The 18,487-nt window shown below is 42.9% G+C and overlaps 17 non-coding genes across 17 annotated transcripts; all 17 read right to left on the bottom strand.

The window, feature by feature from the left end:
- Nucleotides 1–259: 259 nt before the first annotated feature.
- TRNAV-CAC (transfer RNA valine (anticodon CAC)) lies at nucleotides 260–332 on the bottom strand. The gene has a single exon. It is a non-coding gene; the product is annotated as a tRNA-Val (tRNA).
- Nucleotides 333–1,534: 1,202 nt separating this feature from the next.
- Nucleotides 1,535–1,607, bottom strand: TRNAV-CAC (transfer RNA valine (anticodon CAC)). The gene has a single exon. It is a non-coding gene; the product is annotated as a tRNA-Val (tRNA).
- Nucleotides 1,608–1,688: 81 nt separating this feature from the next.
- Nucleotides 1,689–1,761, bottom strand: TRNAV-CAC (transfer RNA valine (anticodon CAC)). The gene has a single exon. It is a non-coding gene; the product is annotated as a tRNA-Val (tRNA).
- A 1,220-nt stretch (nucleotides 1,762–2,981) lies between these two features.
- TRNAV-CAC (transfer RNA valine (anticodon CAC)) lies at nucleotides 2,982–3,054 on the bottom strand. Its single transcript has one exon. It is a non-coding gene; the product is annotated as a tRNA-Val (tRNA).
- A 1,201-nt stretch (nucleotides 3,055–4,255) lies between these two features.
- On the bottom strand, nucleotides 4,256–4,328 carry TRNAV-CAC (transfer RNA valine (anticodon CAC)). The gene has a single exon. It is a non-coding gene; the product is annotated as a tRNA-Val (tRNA).
- Nucleotides 4,329–4,409: 81 nt separating this feature from the next.
- TRNAV-CAC (transfer RNA valine (anticodon CAC)) lies at nucleotides 4,410–4,482 on the bottom strand. The gene has a single exon. It is a non-coding gene; the product is annotated as a tRNA-Val (tRNA).
- Nucleotides 4,483–5,683: 1,201 nt separating this feature from the next.
- Nucleotides 5,684–5,756, bottom strand: TRNAV-CAC (transfer RNA valine (anticodon CAC)). Its single transcript has one exon. It is a non-coding gene; the product is annotated as a tRNA-Val (tRNA).
- A 575-nt stretch (nucleotides 5,757–6,331) lies between these two features.
- Nucleotides 6,332–6,404, bottom strand: TRNAV-AAC (transfer RNA valine (anticodon AAC)). Its single transcript has one exon. It is a non-coding gene; the product is annotated as a tRNA-Val (tRNA).
- A 296-nt stretch (nucleotides 6,405–6,700) lies between these two features.
- TRNAV-CAC (transfer RNA valine (anticodon CAC)) lies at nucleotides 6,701–6,773 on the bottom strand. Its single transcript has one exon. It is a non-coding gene; the product is annotated as a tRNA-Val (tRNA).
- A 947-nt stretch (nucleotides 6,774–7,720) lies between these two features.
- Nucleotides 7,721–7,793, bottom strand: TRNAV-CAC (transfer RNA valine (anticodon CAC)). Its single transcript has one exon. It is a non-coding gene; the product is annotated as a tRNA-Val (tRNA).
- Nucleotides 7,794–9,830: 2,037 nt separating this feature from the next.
- Nucleotides 9,831–9,903, bottom strand: TRNAV-AAC (transfer RNA valine (anticodon AAC)). The gene has a single exon. It is a non-coding gene; the product is annotated as a tRNA-Val (tRNA).
- A 299-nt stretch (nucleotides 9,904–10,202) lies between these two features.
- TRNAV-CAC (transfer RNA valine (anticodon CAC)) lies at nucleotides 10,203–10,275 on the bottom strand. The gene has a single exon. It is a non-coding gene; the product is annotated as a tRNA-Val (tRNA).
- A 915-nt stretch (nucleotides 10,276–11,190) lies between these two features.
- TRNAV-AAC (transfer RNA valine (anticodon AAC)) lies at nucleotides 11,191–11,263 on the bottom strand. The gene has a single exon. It is a non-coding gene; the product is annotated as a tRNA-Val (tRNA).
- A 299-nt stretch (nucleotides 11,264–11,562) lies between these two features.
- On the bottom strand, nucleotides 11,563–11,635 carry TRNAV-CAC (transfer RNA valine (anticodon CAC)). The gene has a single exon. It is a non-coding gene; the product is annotated as a tRNA-Val (tRNA).
- A 2,769-nt stretch (nucleotides 11,636–14,404) lies between these two features.
- Nucleotides 14,405–14,477, bottom strand: TRNAV-CAC (transfer RNA valine (anticodon CAC)). Its single transcript has one exon. It is a non-coding gene; the product is annotated as a tRNA-Val (tRNA).
- A 1,410-nt stretch (nucleotides 14,478–15,887) lies between these two features.
- TRNAV-CAC (transfer RNA valine (anticodon CAC)) lies at nucleotides 15,888–15,960 on the bottom strand. The gene has a single exon. It is a non-coding gene; the product is annotated as a tRNA-Val (tRNA).
- A 970-nt stretch (nucleotides 15,961–16,930) lies between these two features.
- TRNAV-CAC (transfer RNA valine (anticodon CAC)) lies at nucleotides 16,931–17,003 on the bottom strand. Its single transcript has one exon. It is a non-coding gene; the product is annotated as a tRNA-Val (tRNA).
- Nucleotides 17,004–18,487: the final 1,484 nt, after the last annotated feature.

Here is an 18,487-nt window from a genome sequence, read left to right as displayed (position 1 = left end):
CAAAAAGAACAGATGCACTTGAAATTTGCAAAGAGACTTCGAAAAGCCGCATTCTAACAAAAAGGAATCCAAAACAGAACAAAAGCAATGTTTCTGCCCGGTTTAGAACCGGGGACCTTTCGCGTGATAACCACTTAATTCAGCTAACAGATCGCTTACGTCTTGCCGAGTATACGTGATTTTTGGATTCATAGTCAAGCAGGTGCATTTCCAATTCAGAAGACTTCTAACGTCAGCAGATTTAGCAAAAATTAAATAATGTTTCTGCCAGGTTTCGAACCTGGGACCTTTCGCGTGTGAGGCGAACGTGATAACCACTACACTACAGAAACTGCCACAATGCTGACTTTGCGCAGGAAGATTGGGGGAATGTGTTTGCTGTATACCCATCGTATTTAAAAAGTCCCCAGATTCAAATGCCTATTTCCTTCAACATACATAGAAGAAGAAAACAGTCTGTTGATGTGAAATTGTATTCTTGGCAAAAGTTTGATCTGTCCAGTCAATCATTTCCAAACCTACACACATACAGCAAACAATCCCTCCCCTCTGCCTGTGATATAATTAAGGCAGTTAATGCATTAACTTAATAATCCCCAGGCAGAAAAAAATAAAAACCGCACACTTTTCTAAAGTACCATAAGTGGCCCAAAACACAACATATCCCCATAAATGTTACATCACCCGACAGCTCTGACCTGGGTGAGCGACATATCCGAAAATCACCCAGATCAGATCAGGGGTTCAGAAATTAAATAGAAGTCATAATTTTGCCCAGGCGAACCCGGGATTTCATGCCCAAAACAGTTCCATAGATTGGCGGCTAAGTGCCGCTGGAGGACCGACCTGGAACCGCGAGGTTTTCATGCCGAAAATAGCTCCAGGGCATTCGCGGCAAAGTCCCCTTGAAGTCTATTCGTGGTTTAAGTCAATGCGAACAAGATGGCCGCCACCGCGTGTTCCAATGTCGAATGGCGGCCACGTCGACTGTTCGGGAGTTCGAAGAACCATTGTCTAAAGTCCCAATGGCCACAAATAGGGTCTCTCAGCCAAAACAAATTAAAAGGGGCCATAGTCACAGAGCAAAAGGTTGGCAAATATTCCTCTCCAAAAACCAGTGGCGAGGTCAGTTTCGCCACAACTCTATTCAGCAAGCTGATCGCTCATGTGAGTAAACATGATTTTCTTGCATTTTTAGTAGAAAATCCATCTCTGAAAATACAGCGAGCATGAGTTTTGCTTTTGTCGACGGTGATTTTTGCACAAAACCCTTCTCCCATTGTAGGGAATATGACAAAAAGAACAGATGCACTTGAAATTTGCAAAGAGACTTCGAAAAGCCGCATTCTAACAAAAAGGAATCCAAAACAGAACAAAAGCAATGTTTCTGCCCGGTTTTTGGAAACCACTTTATTCAGCTAACAGATCGCTTACGTCTTGCCGAGTATACGTGATTTTTGGATTCATAGTCAAGCAGGTGCATTTCCAATTCAGAAGACTTCTAACGTCAGCAGATTTAGCAAAAATTAAATAATGTTTCTGCCAGGTTTCGAACCTGGGACCTTTCGCGTGTGAGGCGAACGTGATAACCACTACACTACAGAAACTGCCACTATGCCGACTTTGCGCAGGAAAATTTCCAATTCAGAAGACTTCTAACGTCAGCAGATTTAGCAAAAATTAAATAATGTTTCTGCCAGGTTTCGAACCTGGGACCTTTCGCGTGTGAGGCGAACGTGATAACCACTACACTACAGAAACTGCCACAATGCCGACTTTGCACAGGAAAATTGGGGGAATGTGTTTGCTGCATACCCATCGTATTTAAAAAGTCCCCAGATTCAAATGCCTATTTCCTTCAACATACATAGAAGAAGAAAACAGTCTGTTGATGTGAAATTGTATTCTTGGCAAAAGTTTGATCTGTCCAGTTAATCATTTCCAAACCTACACACATACAGCAAACAATCCCTCCCCTCTGCCTGTGATATAATTAAGGCAGTTAATGCATTAACTTAATTATCCCCAGGCAGTAAAAAATAAAAAACGCACATTTTTCTAAAGTACCATAAGTGGCCCAAAACACAACATATCCCATAAATGTTACATCACCCGACAGCTCTGATCTGGGTGAGCGACATATCCGAAAATCAACCGGATCATATCAGGGGTTCAGAAATTTCATAGAAGTCTTAATTTTGCCCAGGCGAACCCGGGATTTCATGCCCAAAACAGTTCCATAGATTGGCGGCTAAGTGCCGCTGGAGGACCGACCTGGAACCGCGAGGTTTTCATGCCGAAAATAGCTCCAGGGCATTCGCGGCAAAGTCCCCTTGAAGTCTATTCGTGGTTTAAGTCAATGCGAACAAGATAGCCGCCACCGCGTGTTCCAATGTCGAATGGCGGCCACGTCGACTGTTCGGGAGTTCGAAGAACCATTGTCTAAAGTCCCAATGGCCACAAATAGGGTCTCTCAGCCAAAACTAATTAAAAGGGGCCATAGTCACAGAGCAAAAGGTTGGCAAATATTCCTCTCCAAAAACCAGTGGCGAGGTCACTTTCGCCACAACTCTATTCAGCAAGCTGATCGCTCATGTGAGTAAACATGATTTTCTTGCATTTTTAGTAGAAAATCCATCTCTGAAAGTACAGCGAGCATGAGTTTTGCTTTTGTCGACGGTGATTTTTGCACAAAACCCTTCTCCCATTGTAGGGAATATGACAAAAAGAACAGATGCACTTGAAATTTGCAAAGAGACTTCGAAAAGCCGCATTCTAACAAAAAGGAATCCAAAACAGAACAAAAGCAATGTTTCTGCCCGGTTTAGAACCGGGGACCTTTCGCGTGATAACCACTTAATTCAGCTAACAGATCGCTTACGTCTTGCCGAGTATACGTGATTTTTGGATTCATAGTCAAGCAGGTGCATTTCCAATTCAGAAGACTTCTAACGTCAGCAGATTTAGCAAAAATTAAATAATGTTTCTGCCAGGTTTCGAACCTGGGACCTTTCGCGTGTGAGGCGAACGTGATAACCACTACACTACAGAAACTGCCACAATGCTGACTTTGCGCAGGAAGATTGGGGGAATGTGTTTGCTGCATACCCATCGTATTTAAAAAGTCCCCAGATTCAAATGCCTATTTCCTTCAACATACATAGAAGAAGAAAACAGTCTGTTGATGTGAAATTGTATTCTTGGCAAAAGTTTGATGTGTCCAGTCAATCATTTCCAAACCTACACACATACAGCAAACAATCCCTCCCCTCTGCCTGTGATATAATTAAGGCAGTTAATGCATTAACTTAATAATCCCCAGGCAGAAAAAATAAAAACCGCACACTTTTCTAAAGTACCATAAGTGGCCCAAAACACAACATATCCCCATAAATGTTACATCACCCGACAGCTCTGATCTGGGTGAGCGACATATCCGAAAATCACCCAGATCAGATCAGGGGTTCAGAAATTAAATAGAAGTCATAATTTTGCCCAGGCGAACCCGGGATTTCATGCCCAAAACAGTTCCATAGATTGGCGGCTAAGTGCCGCTGGAGGACCGACCTGGAACCGCGAGGTCTTCATGCCGAAAATAGCTCCAGGGCATTCGCGGCAAAGTCCCCTTGAAGTCTATTCGTGGTTTAAGTCAATGCGAACAAGATGGCCGCCACCGCGTGTTCCAATGTCGAATGGCGGCCACGTCGACTGTTCGGGAGTTCGAAGAACCATTGTCTAAAGTCCCAATGGCCACAAATAGGGTCTCTCAGCCAAAACAAATTAAAAGGGGCCATAGTCACAGAGCAAAAGGTTGGCAAATATTCCTCTCCAAAAACCAGTGGCGAGGTCACTTTCGCCACAACTCTATTCAGCAAGCTGATCGCTCATGTGAGTAAACATGATTTTCTTGCATTTTTAGTAGAAAATCCATCTCTGAAAATACAGCGAGCATGAGTTTTGCTTTTGTCGACGGTGATTTTTGCACAAAACCCTTCTCCCATTGTAGGGAATATGACAAAAAGAACAGATGCACTTGAAATTTGCAAAGAGACTTCGAAAAGCCGCATTCTAACAAAAAGGAATCCAAAACAGAACAAAAGCAATGTTTCTGCCCGGTTTTTGGAAACCACTTTATTCAGCTAACAGATCGCTTACGTCTTGCCGAGTATACGTGATTTTTGGATTCATAGTCAAGCAGGTGCATTTCCAATTCAGAAGACTTCTAACGTCAGCAGATTTAGCAAAAATTAAATAATGTTTCTGCCAGGTTTCGAACCTGGGACCTTTCGCGTGTGAGGCGAACGTGATAACCACTACACTACAGAAACTGCCACTATGCCGACTTTGCGCAGGAAAATTTCCAATTCAGAAGACTTCTAACGTCAGCAGATTTAGCAAAAATTAAATAATGTTTCTGCCAGGTTTCGAACCTGGGACCTTTCGCGTGTGAGGCGAACGTGATAACCACTACACTACAGAAACTGCCACAATGCCGACTTTGCACAGGAAAATTGGGGGAATGTGTTTGCTGCATACCCATCGTATTTAAAAAGTCCCCAGATTCAAATGCCTATTTCCTTCAACATACATAGAAGAAGAAAACAGTCTGTTGATGTGAAATTGTATTCTTGGCAAAAGTTTGATCTGTCCAGTTAATCATTTCCAAACCTACACACATACAGCAAACAATCCCTCCCCTCTGCCTGTGATATAATTAAGGCAGTTAATGCATTAACTTAATTATCCCCAGGCAGTAAAAAATAAAAAACGCACATTTTTCTAAAGTACCATAAGTGGCCCAAAACACAACATATCCCATAAATGTTACATCACCCGACAGCTCTGATCTGGGTGAGCGACATATCCGAAAATCACCCGGATCATATCAGGGGTTCAGAAATTTCATAGAAGTCATAATTTTGCCCAGGCGAACCCGGGATTTCATGCCCAAAACAGTTCCATAGATTGGCGGCTAAGTGCCGCTGGAGGACCGACCTGGAACCGCGAGGTTTTCATGCCGAAAATAGCTCCAGGGCATTCGCGGCAAAGTCCCCTTGAAGTCTATTCGTGGTTTAAGTCAATGCGAACAAGATAGCCGCCACCGCGTGTTCCAATGTCGAATGGCGGCCACGTCGACTGTTCGGGAGTTCGAAGAACCATTGTCTAAAGTCCCAATGGCCACAAATAGGGTCTCTCAGCCAAAACTAATTAAAAGGGGCCATAGTCACAGAGCAAAAGGTTGGCAAATATTCCTCTCCAAAAACCAGTGGCGAGGTCACTTTCGCCACAACTCTATTCAGCAAGCTGATCGCTCATGTGAGTAAACATGATTTTCTTGCATTTTTAGTAGAAAATCCATCTCTGAAAGTACAGCGAGCATGAGTTTTGCTTTTGTCGACGGTGATTTTTGCACAAAACCCTTCTCCCATTGTAGGGAATATGACAAAAAGAACAGATGCACTTGAAATTTGCAAAGAGACTTCGAAAAGCCGCATTCTAACAAAAAGGAATCCAAAACAGAACAAAAGCAATGTTTCTGCCCGGTTTTTGGAAACCACTTTATTCAGCTAACAGATCGCTTACGTCTTGCCGAGTATACGTGATTTTTGGATTCATAGTCAAGCAGGTGCATTTCCAATTCAGAAGACTTCTAACGTCAGCAGATTTAGCAAAAATTAAATAATGTTTCTGCCAGGTTTCGAACCTGGGACCTTTCGCGTGTGAGGCGAACATGATAACCACTACACTACAGAAACTGCCACAATGCCGACTTTGCGCAGGAAAATTGGGGGAATGTGTTTGCTGCATACCCATCGTATTTAAAAAGTCCCCAGATTCAAATGCCTATTTCCTTCAACATACATAGAAGAAGAAAACAGTCTGTTGATGTGAAATTGTATTCTTGGCAAAAGTTTGATCTGTCCAGTCAATCATTTCCGAAGAACCATTCGAAGAACCATTGTCTAAAGTCCCAATGGCCACAAATACGGTCTCTCAGCCAAAACAAATTAAAAGGGGCCATAGTCACAGAGCAAAAGGTTGGCAAATATTCCTCTCCAAAAACCAGTGGCGAGGTCACTTTCGCCACAACTCTATTAAGCAAGCTGATCCCTCATGTGAGTAAACATGATTTTCTTGCATTTTTAGTAGAAAATCCATCTCTGAAAATACAGCGAGCATGAGTTTTGCTTTTGTCGACGGTGATTTTTGCACAAAACCCTTCTCCCATTGTAGGGAATATGACAAAAAGAACAGATGCACTTGAAATTTGCAAAGAGACTTCGAAAAGCCGCATTCTAACAAAAAGGAATCCAAAACAGAACAAAAGCAATGTTTCTGCCCGGCTTCGAACCGGGTACCTTTCGCGTGTTAGGCGAACGTGATAACCACTACACTACAGAAACTACAGCTGTGCACATCCATGTTGAGACCGGAGTAGCATGCGCCATGTGCAAGCACTGACTGCAAGACAGAAAATGCTGTCTTGCATTCGGTACTTGCACATGGCGCATGCTGATTTAATGAGTGCAATTTAGCTTTTTCTCAGACATTAGCTTCAGGTTTTTGGAAACCACTTTATTCAGCTAACAGATCACTTACGTCTTGCCGAGTATACGTGATTTTTGGATTCATAGTCAAGCAGGTGCATTTCCAATTCAGAAGACTTCTAACGTCAGCAGATTTAGCAAAAATTAAATAATGTTTCTGCCAGGTTTTAAACCTGGGACCTTTCGCGTGTGAGGCGAACGTGATAACCACTACACTACAGAAACTGCCACAATGCCGACTTTGCGCAGGAAAATTGGGGGAATGTGTTTGCTGCATACCCATCGTATTTAAAAAGTCCCCAGATTCAAATGCCTATTTCCTTCAACATACATAGAAGAAGAAAACAGTCTGTTGATGTGAAATTGTATTCTTGGCAAAAGGTTGATCTGTCCAGTCAATCATTTCCAAAGAACCATTCGAAGAACCATTGTCTAAAGTCCCAATGGCCACAAATACGGTCTCTCAGCCAAAACAAATTAAAAGGGGCCATAGTCACAGAGCAAAAGGTTGGCAAATATTCCTCTCCAAAAACCAGTGGCGAGGTCACTTTCACCACAACTCTATTCAGCAAGCTGATCGCTCATGTGAGTAAACATGATTTTCTTGCATTTTTAGTAGAAAATCCATCTCTGAAAGTACAGCGAGCATGAGTTTTGCTTTTGTCGACGGTGATTTTTGCACAAAACCCTTCTCCCATTGTAGGGAATATGACAAAAGGAACAGATGCACTTGAAATTTGCAAAGAGACTTCGAAAAGCCGCATTCTAACAAAAAGGAATCCAAAACAGAACAAAAGCAATGTTTCTGCCTGGTTTCGAACCGCGCACCATTCGCATGTTAGGCGAACGTGATAACCACTACACTACAGAAACTACAGCTGTGCACATCCATGTTGAGACCGGAGTAGCATGCGCCATGTGCAAGCACTGAATGCAAGACAGAAAATGCTGTCTTGCATTCGGTACTTGCACATGGCGCATGCTGATTTAATGAGTGCAATTCAGCTTTTTCGCAGACAACATTGGCTACAGGTTTTTGGAAACCACTTTATTCAGCTAACAGATCGCTTATGTCTTGCCGAGTATACGTGATTTTTGGATTCATAGTCAAGCAGGTGCATTTCCAATTCAGAAGACTTCTAACGTCAGCAGATTTAGCAAAAATTAAATAATGTTTCTGCCAGGTTTCGAACCTGGGACCTTTCGCGTGTGAGGCGAACGTGATAACCACTACACTACAGAAACTGCCACAATGCCGACTTTGCACAGGAAAATTGGGGGAATGTGTTTGCTGCATACCCATCGTATTTAAAAAGTCCCCAGATTCAAATGCCTATTTCCTTCAACATACATAGAAGAAGAAAACAGTCTGTTGATGTGAAATTGTATTCTTGGCAAAAGTTTGATCTGTCCAGTCAATCATTTCCAAACCTACACACATACAGCAAACAATCCCTCCCCTCTGCCTGTGATATAATTAAGGCAGTTAATGCATTAACTTAATTATCCCCAGGCAAAAAAAAATAAAAAACGCACATTTTTCTAAAGTAACATAAGTGGCCCAAAACACAACATATCCCCATAAATGTTACATCACCCGACAGCTCTGATCTGGGTGAGCGACATATTCGAAAATCACCCAGATCAGATCAGGGGTTCAGAAATTTCATAGAAGTCATAATTTTGCCCAGGCGAACCCGGGATTTCATGCCCAAAACAGTTCCATAGATTGGCGGCTAAGTGCCGCTGGAGGACCGACCTGGAACCGCGAGGTTTTCATGCCGAAAATAGCTCCAGGGCATTCGCGGCAAAGTCCCCTTGAAGTCTATTCGTGGTTTAAGTCAATGCGAACAAGATGGCCGCCACCGCGTGTTCCAATGTCGAATGGCGGCCACGTCGACTGTTCGGGAGTTCGAAGAACCATTGTCTAAAGTCCCAATGGCCACAAATAGGGTCTCTCAGCCAAAACAAATTAAAAGGGGCCATAGTCACAGAGCAAAAGGTTGGCAAATATTCCTCTCCAAAAACCAGTGGCGAGGTCAGTTTCGCCACAACTCTATTCAGCAAGCTGATCGCTCATGTGAGTAAACATGATTTTCTTGCATTTTTAGTAGAAAATCCATCTCTAAAAATACAGCGAGCATGAGTTTTGCTTTTGTCGACGGTGATTTTTGCACAAAACCCTTCTCCCATTGTAGGGAATATGACAAAAAGAAGAGATGCACTTGAAATTTGCACAATGCCGACTTTGCACAGGAAAATTGGGGGAATGTGTTTGCTGCATACCCATCGTATTTAAAAAGTCCCCAGATTCAAATGCCTATTTCCTTCAACATACATAGAAGAAGAAAACAGTCTGTTGATGTGAAATTGTATTCTTGGCAAAAGTTTGATCTGTCCAGTCAATCATTTCCAAACCTACACACATACAGCAAACAATCCCTCCCCTCTGCCTGTGATATAATTAAGGCAGTTAATGCATTAACTTAATTATCCCCAGGCAGAAAAAAATAAAAAACGCACATTTTTCTAAAGTAACATAAGTGGCCCAAAACACAACATATCCCCATAAATGTTACATCACCCGACAGCTCTGATCTGGGTGAGCGACATATTCGAAAATCACCCAGATCAGATCAGGGGTTCAGAAATTTCATAGAAGTCATAATTTTGCCCAGGCGAACCCGGGATTTCATGCCCAAAACAGTTCCATAGATTGGCGGCTAAGTGCCGCTGGAGGACCGACCTGGAACCGCGAGGTTTTCATGCCGAAAATAGCTCCAGGGCATTCGCGGCAAAGTCCCCTTGAAGTCTATTCGTGGTTTAAGTCAATGCGAACAAGATGGCCGCCACCTCGTGTTCCAATGTCGAATGGCGGCCACGTCGACTGTTCGGGAGTTCGAAGAACCATTGTCTAAAGTCCCAATGGCCACAAATAGGGTCTCTCAGCCAAAACAAATTAAAAGGGGCCATAGTCACAGAGCAAAAGGTTGGCAAATATTCCTCTTCAAAAACCAGTGGCGAGGTCACTTTCGCCACAACTCTATTCAGCAAGCTGATCGCTCATGTGAGTAAACATGATTTTCTTGCATTTTTAGTAGAAAATCCATCTCTGAAAGTACAGCGAGCATGAGTTTTGCTTTTGTCGACGGTGATTTTTGCACAAAACCCTTCTCCCATTGTAGGGAATATGACAAAAGGAACATATGCACTTGAAATTTGCAAAGAGACTTCGAAAAGCCGCATTCTAACAAAAAGGAATCCAAAACAGAACAAAAGCAATGTTTCTGCCCGGTTTCGAACCGGGGACCTTTCGCGTGTTAGGCGAACGTGATAACCACTACACTACAGAAACTACAGCTGTGCACATCCATATTGAGACCGGAGTAGCATGCGCCCTGTGCAAGCACTGAATGCAAGACAGAAAATGCTGTCTTGCATTCGGTACTTGCACATGGCGCATGCTGATTTAATGAGTGCAATTCAGCTTTTTCTCAGACAACATTGGCTTCAGGTTTTTGGAAACCACTTTATTCAGCTAACAGATCGCTTACGTCTTGCCGAGTATACGTGATTTTTGGATTCATAGTCAAGCAGGTGCATTTCCAATTCAGAAGACTTCTAACGTCAGCAGATTTAGCAAAAATTAAATAATGTTTCTGCCAGGTTTCGAACCTGGGACCTTTCGCGTGTGAGGCGAACGTGATAACCACTACACTACAGAAACCGCCACAATGCCGACTTTGCACAGGAAAATTGGGGGAATGTGTTTGCTGCATACCCATCGTATTTAAAAAGTCCCCAGATTCAAATGCCTATTTCCTTCAACATACATAGAAGAAGAAAACAGTCTGTTGATGTGAAATTGTATTCTTGGCAAAAGTTTGATCTGTCCAGTCAATCATTTCCAAACCTACACACATACAGCAAACAATCCCTCCCCTCTGCCTGTGATATAATTAAGGCAGTTAATGCATTAACTTAATTATCCCCAGGAAGTAAAAAATAAAAAACGCACATTTTTCTAAAGTACCATAAGTGGCCCAAAACACAACATATCCCCATAAATGTTACATCACCCGACAGCTCTGATCTGGGTGAGCGACATATCCGAAAATCACCCGGATCAGATCAGGGGTTCAGAAATTTCATAGAAGTCATAATTTTGCCCAGGCGAACCCGGGATTTCATGCCCAAAACAGTTCCATAGATTGGCGGCTAAGTGCCGCTGGATGACCGACCTGGAACCGAAGAACCATTCGAAGAACCATTGTCTAAAGTCCCAATGGCCACAAATACGGTCTCTCAGCCAAAACAAATTAAAAGGGGCCATAGTCACAGAGCAAAAGGTTGGCAAATATTCCTCTCCAAAAACCAGTGGCGAGGTCACTTTCGCCACAACTCTATTCAGCAAGCTGATCGCTCATGTGAGTAAACATGATTTTCTTGCATTTTTAGTAGAAAATCCATCTCTGAAAGTACAGCGAGCATGAGTTTTGCTTTTGTCGACGGTGATTTTTGCACAAAACCCTTCTCCCATTGTAGGGAATATGACAAAAGGAACATATGCACTTGAAATTTGCAAAGAGACTTCGAAAAGCCGCATTCTAACAAAAAGGAATCCAAAACAGAACAAAAGCAATGTTTCTGCCCGGTTTCGAACCGGGGACCTTTCGCGTGTTAGGCGAACGTGATAACCACTACACTACAGAAACTACAGCTGTGCACATCCATATTGAGACCGGAGTAGCATGCGCCCTGTGCAAGCACTGAATGCAAGACAGAAAATGCTGTCTTGCATTCGGTACTTGCACATGGCGCATGCTGATTTAATGAGTGCAATTCAGCTTTTTCTCAGACAACATTGGCTTCAGGTTTTTGGAAACCACTTTATTCAGCTAACAGATCGCTTACGTCTTGCCGAGTATACGTGATTTTTGGATTCATAGTCAAGCAGGTGCATTTCCAATTCAGAAGACTTCTAACGTCAGCAGATTTAGCAAAAATTAAATAATGTTTCTGCCAGGTTTCGAACCTGGGACCTTTCGCGTGTGAGGCGAACGTGATAACCACTACACTACAGAAACTGCCACAATGCCGACTTTGCACAGGAAAATTGGGGGAATGTGTTTGCTGCATACCCATCGTATTTAAAAAGTCCCCAGATTCAAATGCCTATTTCCTTCAACATACATAGAAGAAGAAAACAGTCTGTTGATGTGAAATTGTATTCTTGGCAAAAGTTTGATCTGTCCAGTCAATCATTTCCAAACCTACACACATACAGCAAACAATCCCTCCCCTCTGCCTGTGATATAATTAAGGCAGTTAATGCATTAACTTAATTATCCCCAGGCAGTAAAAAATAAAAAACGCACATTTTTCTAAAGTACCATAAGTGGCCCAAAACACAACATATCCCCATAAATGTTACATCACCCGACAGCTCTGATCTGGGTGAGCGACATATCCGAAAATCACCCGGATCAGATCAGGGGTTCAGAAATTTCATAGAAGTCATAATTTTGCCCAGGCGAACCCGGGATTTCATGCCCAAAACAGTTCCATAGATTGGCGGCTAAGTGCCGCTGGAGGACCGACCTGGAACAGCGAGGTTTTCATGCCGAAAATAGCTCCAGGGCATTCGCGGCAAAGTCCCCTTTAAGTCTATTCGTGGTTTAAGTCAATGCGAACAAGATGGCCGCCACCGCGTGTTCCAATGTCGAATGGCGGCCACATCGACTGTTCGGGAATTCGAAGAACCATTGTCTAAAGTCCCAATGGCCACAAATAGGGTCTCTCAGCCAAAACAAATTAAAAGGGGCCATAGTCACAGAGCAAAAGGTTGGCAAATATTCCTCTCCAAAAACCAGTGGCGAGGTCAGTTTCGCCACAACTCTATTCAGCAAGCTGATCGCTCATGTGAGTAAACATGATTTTCTTGCATTTTTAGTAGAAAATCCATCTCTGAAAATACAGCGAGCATGAGTTTTGCTTTTGTCGACGTGATTTTTGCACAAAACCCTTCTCCCATTGTAGGGAATATGACAAAAAGAACAGATGCACTTGAAATTTGCAAAGAGACTTCGAAAAGACGCATTCTAACAAAAAGGAATCCAAAACAGAACAAAAGCAATGTTTCTGCCCGGTGACCTTTCGCGTGTTAGGCGAACGTGATAACCACTACACTACAGAAACTACAGCTGTGCACATCCATGTTGAGACCGGAGTAGCATGCGCCATGTGCAAGCACTGAATGCAAGACAAAAAATGCTGTCTTGCATTCGGTACTTGCACATGGCGCATGCTGATTTAATGAGTGCAATTCAGCTTTTTCTCAGACAACATTAGCTTCAGGTTTTTGGAAACCACTTTATTCAGCTAAGAGATCGCTTACGTCTTGCCGAGTATACGTGATTTTTGGATTCATAGTCAAGCAGGTGCATTTCCAATTCAGAAGACTTCTAACGTCAGCAGATTTAGCAAAAATTAAATAATGTTTCTGCCAGGTTTCGAACCTGGGACTTTTTGCGTGTGAGGCGAACGTGATAACCACTACACTACAGAAACTGCCACAATGCTGACTTTGCGCAGGAAGATTTGGGGAATGTGTTTGCTGCAAACTCATCGTATTTAAAAAGTCCCCAGATTCAAATGCCTATTTCCTTCAACATACATAGAAGAAGAAAACAGTCTGTTGATGTGAAATTGTATTCTTGGCAAAAGTTTGATCTGTCCAGTCAATCATTTCCAAACCTACACACATACAGCAAACAATCCCTCCCCTCTGCCTGTGATATAATTAAGGCAGTTAATGCATTAACTTAATTATCCCCAGGAAGTAAAAAATAAAAAACGCACATTTTTCTAAAGTACCATAAGTGGCCCAAAACACAACATATCCCCATAAATGTTACATCACCCGACAGCTCTGATCTGGGTGAGCGACATATCCGAAAATCACCCGGATCAGATCAGGGGTTCAGAAATTTCATAGAAGTCATAATTTTGCCCAGGCGAACCCGGGATTTCATGCCCAAAACAGTTCCATAGATTGGCGGCTAAGTGCCGCTGGATGACCGACCTGGAACCGAAGAACCATTCGAAGAACCATTGTCTAAAGTCCCAATGGCCACAAATACGGTCTCTCAGCCAAAACAAATTAAAAGGGGCCATAGTCACAGAGCAAAAGGTTGCAAATATTCCTCTCCAAAAACCAGTGGCGAGGTCACTTTCGCCACAACTCTATTCAGCAAGCTGATCGCTCATGTGAGTAAACATGATTTTCTTGCATTTTTAGTAGAAAATCCATCTCTGAAAGTACAGCGAGCATGAGTTTTGCTTTTGTCGACGGTGATTTTTGCACAAAACCCTTCTCCCATTGTAGGGAATATGACAAAAGGAACATATGCACTTGAAATTTGCAAAGAGACTTCGAAAAGCCGCATTCTAACAAAAAGGAATCCAAAACAGAACAAAAGCAATGTTTCTGCCCGGTTTCGAACCGGGGACCTTTCGTGTGTTAGGCGAACGTGATAACCACTACACTACAGAAAATACAGCTGTGCACATCCATGTTGAGACCGGAGTAGCATGCGCCATGTGCAAGCACTGAATGCAAGACAGAAAATGCTGTCTTGCATTCGGTACTTGCACATGGCGCATGCTGATTTAATGAGTGCAATTCAGCTTTTTCTCAGACAACATTGGCTTCAGGTTTTTGGAAACCACTTTATTCAGCTAACAGATCGCTTACGTCTTGCCGAGTATACGTGATTTTTGGATTCATAGTCAAGCAGGTGCATTTCCAATTCAGAAGACTTCTAACGTCAGCAGATTTAGCAAAAATTAAATAATGTTTCTGCCAGGTTTCGAACCTGGGACCTTTCGCGTGTGAGGCGAACGTGATAACCACTACACTACAGAAACTGCCACAATGCCGACTTTGCACAGGAAAATTGGGGGAATGTGTTTGCTGCATACCCATCGTATTTAAAAAGTCCCCAGATTCAAATGCCTATTTCCTTCAACATACATAGAAGAAGAAAACAGTCTGTTGATGTGAAATTGTATTCTTGTCAAAATTTTGATCTGTCCAGTTAATCATTTCCAAACCTACACACATACAGCAAACAATCCCTCCCCTCTGCCTGTGATATAATTAAGGCAGTTAATGCATTAACGTAATTATCCCTAGGCAGTAAAAAATAAAAAACGCACATTTTTCTAAAGTACCATAAGTGGCCCAAAACACAACATATCCCCATAAATGTTACATCACCCGACAGCTCTGATCTGGGTGAGCGACATATCCGAAAATCACCCGGATCAGATCAGGGGTTCAGAAATTTCATAGAAGTCATAATTTTGCCCAGGCGAACCCGGGATTTCATGCCCAAAACAGTTCCATAGATTGGCGGCTAAGTGCCGCTGGAGGACCGACCTGGAACAGCGAGGTTTTCATGCCGAAAATAGCTCCAGGGCATTCGCGGCAAAGTCCCCTTTAAGTCTATTCGTGGTTTAAGTCAATGCGAACAAGATGGCCGCCACCGCGTGTTCCAATGTCGAATGGCGGCCACATCGACTGTTCGGGAATTCGAAGAACCATTGTCTAAAGTCCCAATGGCCACAAATAGGGTCTCTCAGCCAAAACAAATTAAAAGGGGCCATAGTCACAGAGCAAAAGGTTGGCAAATATTCCTCTCCAAAAACCAGTGGCGAGGTCAGTTTCGCCACAACTCTATTCAGCAAGCTGATCGCTCATGTGAGTAAACATGATTTTCTTGCATTTTTAGTAGAAAATCCATCTCTGAAAATACAGCGAGCATGAGTTTTGCTTTTGTCGACGTGATTTTTGCACAAAACCCTTCTCCCATTGTAGGGAATATGACAAAAAGAACAGATGCACTTGAAATTTGCAAAGAGACTTCGAAAAGACGCATTCTAACAAAAAGGAATCCAAAACAGAACAAAAGCAATGTTTCTACCCGGTGACCTTTCGCGTGTTAGGCGAACGTGATAACCACTACACTACAGAAACTACAGCTGTGCACATCCATGTTGAGACCGGAGTAGCATGCGCCATGTGCAAGCACTGAATGCAAGACAAAAAATGCTGTCTTGCATTCGGTACTTGCACATGGCGCATGCTGATTTAATGAGTGCAATTCAGCTTTTTCTCAGACAACATTAGCTTCAGGTTTTTGGAAACCACTTTATTCAGCTAACAGATCGCTTACGTCTTGCCGAGTATACGTGATTTTTGGATTCATAGTCAAGCAGGTGCATTTCCAATTCAGAAGACTTCTAACGTCAGCAGATTTAGCAAAAAATAAATAATGTTTCTGCCAGGTTTCGAACCTGGGACCTTTCGCGTGTGAGGCGAACGTGATAACCACTACACTACAGAAACTGCCACAAGGCCGACTTTGCGCAGGAAAATTGGGGGAATGTGCTGCATACCCATCGTATTTAAAAAAAGAACACAACATATCCCCATAAATGTTACATCACCCGACAGCTCTGATCTGGGTGAGCGACATATCCGAAAATCACCCAGATCAGATCAGGGGTTCAGAAATTTCATAGAAGTCATAATTTTGCCCAGGCGAACCCGGGATTTCATGCCCAAAACAGTTCCATAGATTGGCGGCTAAGTGCCGATGGAGGACCGACCTGGAACCGCAAGGTTTTCATGCCGAAAATAGCTCCAGGGCATTCGCTGCAAAGTCCCCTTGAAGTCTATTCGTGGTTTAAGTCAATGCGAACAAGATGGCCGCCACCGCGTGTTCCAATGTCGAATGGCGGCCACGTCGACTGTTCGGGAGTTCGAAGAACCATTGTCTAAAGTCCCAATGGCCACAAATAGGGTCTCTCAGCCAAAACAAATTAAAAGGGGCCATAGTCACAGAGCAAAAGGTTGGCAAATATTCCTCTCCAAAAACCAGTGGTGAGGTCACTTTCGCCACAACTCTATTCAGCAAGCTGATCGCTCATGTGAGTAAACATGATTTTCTTGCATTTTTAGTAGAAAATCCATCTCTGAAAGTACAGCGAGCATGAGTTTTGCTTTTGTTGACGGTGATTTTTGCACAAAACCCTTCTCCCATTGTAGGGAATATGACAAAAAGAACAGATGCACTTGAAATTTGCAAAGACACTTCGAAAAGCCGCATTCTAACAAAAAGGAATCCAAAACAGAACAAAAGCAATGTTTCTGCCCGGTTTCGAACCGGGGACCTTTCGCGTGATAACCACTTTATTCAGCTAACAGATCGCTTACGTCTTGCCGAGTATACGTGATTTTTGGATTCATAGTCAAGCAGGTGCATTTCCAATTCAGAAGACTTCTAACGTCAGCAGATTTAGCAAAAATTAAATAATGTTTCTGCCAGGTTTCGAACCTGGGACCTTTCGCGTGTGAGGCGAACGTGATAACCACTACACTACAGAAACTGCCACAATGCCGACTTTGCACAGGAAAATTGGGGGAATGTGTTTGCTGCATACCCATCGTATTTAAAAAGTCCCCAGATTCAAATGCCTATTTCCTTCAACATTCATAGAAGAAGAAAACAGTCTGTTGATGTGAAATTGTATTCTTGGCAAAAGTTTGATCTGTCCAGTCAATCATTTCCAAACCTACACACATACAGCAAACAATCCCTCCCCTCTGCCTGTGATATAATTAAGGCAGTTAATGCATTAACTTAATTATCCCCAGGCAGAAAAAAATAAAAAACGCACATTTTTCTAAAGTAACATAAGTGGCCCAAAACACAACATATCCCCATAAATGTTACATCACCCGACAGCTCTGATCTGGGTGAGCGACATATTCGAAAATCACCCAGATCAGATCAGGGGTTCAGAAATTTCATAGAAGTCATAATTTTGCCCAGGCGAACCCGGGATTTCATGCCCAAAACAGTTCCATAGATTGGCGGCTAAGTGCCGCTGGAGGACCGACCTGGAACCGCGAGGTTTTCATGCCGAAAATAGCTCCAGGGCATTCGCGGCAAAGTCCCCTTGAAGTCTATTCGTGGTTTAAGTCAATGCGAACAAGATGGCCGCCACCTCGTGTTCCAATGTCGAATGGCGGCCACGTCGACTGTTCGGGAGTTCGAAGAACCATTGTCTAAAGTCCCAATGGCCACAAATAGGGTCTCTCAGCCAAAACAAATTAAAAGGGGCCATAGTCACAGAGCAAAAGGTTGGCAAATATTCCTCTCCAAAAACCAGTGGCGAGGTCAGTTTCGCCACAACTCTATTCAGCAAGCTGATCGCTCATGTGAGTAAACATGATTTTCTTGCATTTTTAGTAGAAAATCCATCTCTGAAAATACAGCGAGCATGAGTTTTGCTTTTGTCGACGGTGATTTTTGCACAAAACCCTTCTCCCATTGTAGGGAATATGACAAAAAGAAGAGATGCACTTGAAATTTGCAAAGAGACTTCGAAAAGCCGCATTCTAACAAAAAGGAATCCAAAACAGAACAAAACCAATGTATCTGCCCGGCTTCGAACCGGGGACCTTTCGCGTGTTAGGCGAACGTGATAACCACTACACTAAAGAAACTACAGCTGTGCACATCCATGTTGAGACCGGAGTAGCATGCGCCATGTGCAAGCACTGACTGCAAGACAGAAAATGCTGTCTTGCATTCGGTACTTGCACATGGCGCATGCTGATTTAATGAGTGCAATTTAGCTTTTTCTCAGACAACATTAGCTTCAGGTTTTTGGAAACCACTTTATTCAGCTAACAGATCGCTTACGTCTTGCCGAGTATACGTGATTTTTGGATTCATAGTCAAGCAGGTGCATTTCCAATTCAGAAGACTTCTAACGTCAGCAGATTTAGCAAAAATTAAATAATGTTTCTGCCAGGTTTCGAACCTGGGACTTTTTGCGTGTGAGGCGAACGTGATAACCACTAC

The sequence above is a fragment of the Pelobates fuscus genome, chromosome 2 (assembly GCF_036172605.1).
Source record: "Pelobates fuscus isolate aPelFus1 chromosome 2, aPelFus1.pri, whole genome shotgun sequence".
In the NCBI taxonomy this organism is placed as follows: domain Eukaryota; kingdom Metazoa; phylum Chordata; class Amphibia; order Anura; family Pelobatidae; genus Pelobates; species Pelobates fuscus.
The sequence above is the reverse complement of the archived record's forward strand: the minus strand, read 5'-3'. Positions and strand labels throughout refer to the sequence as shown.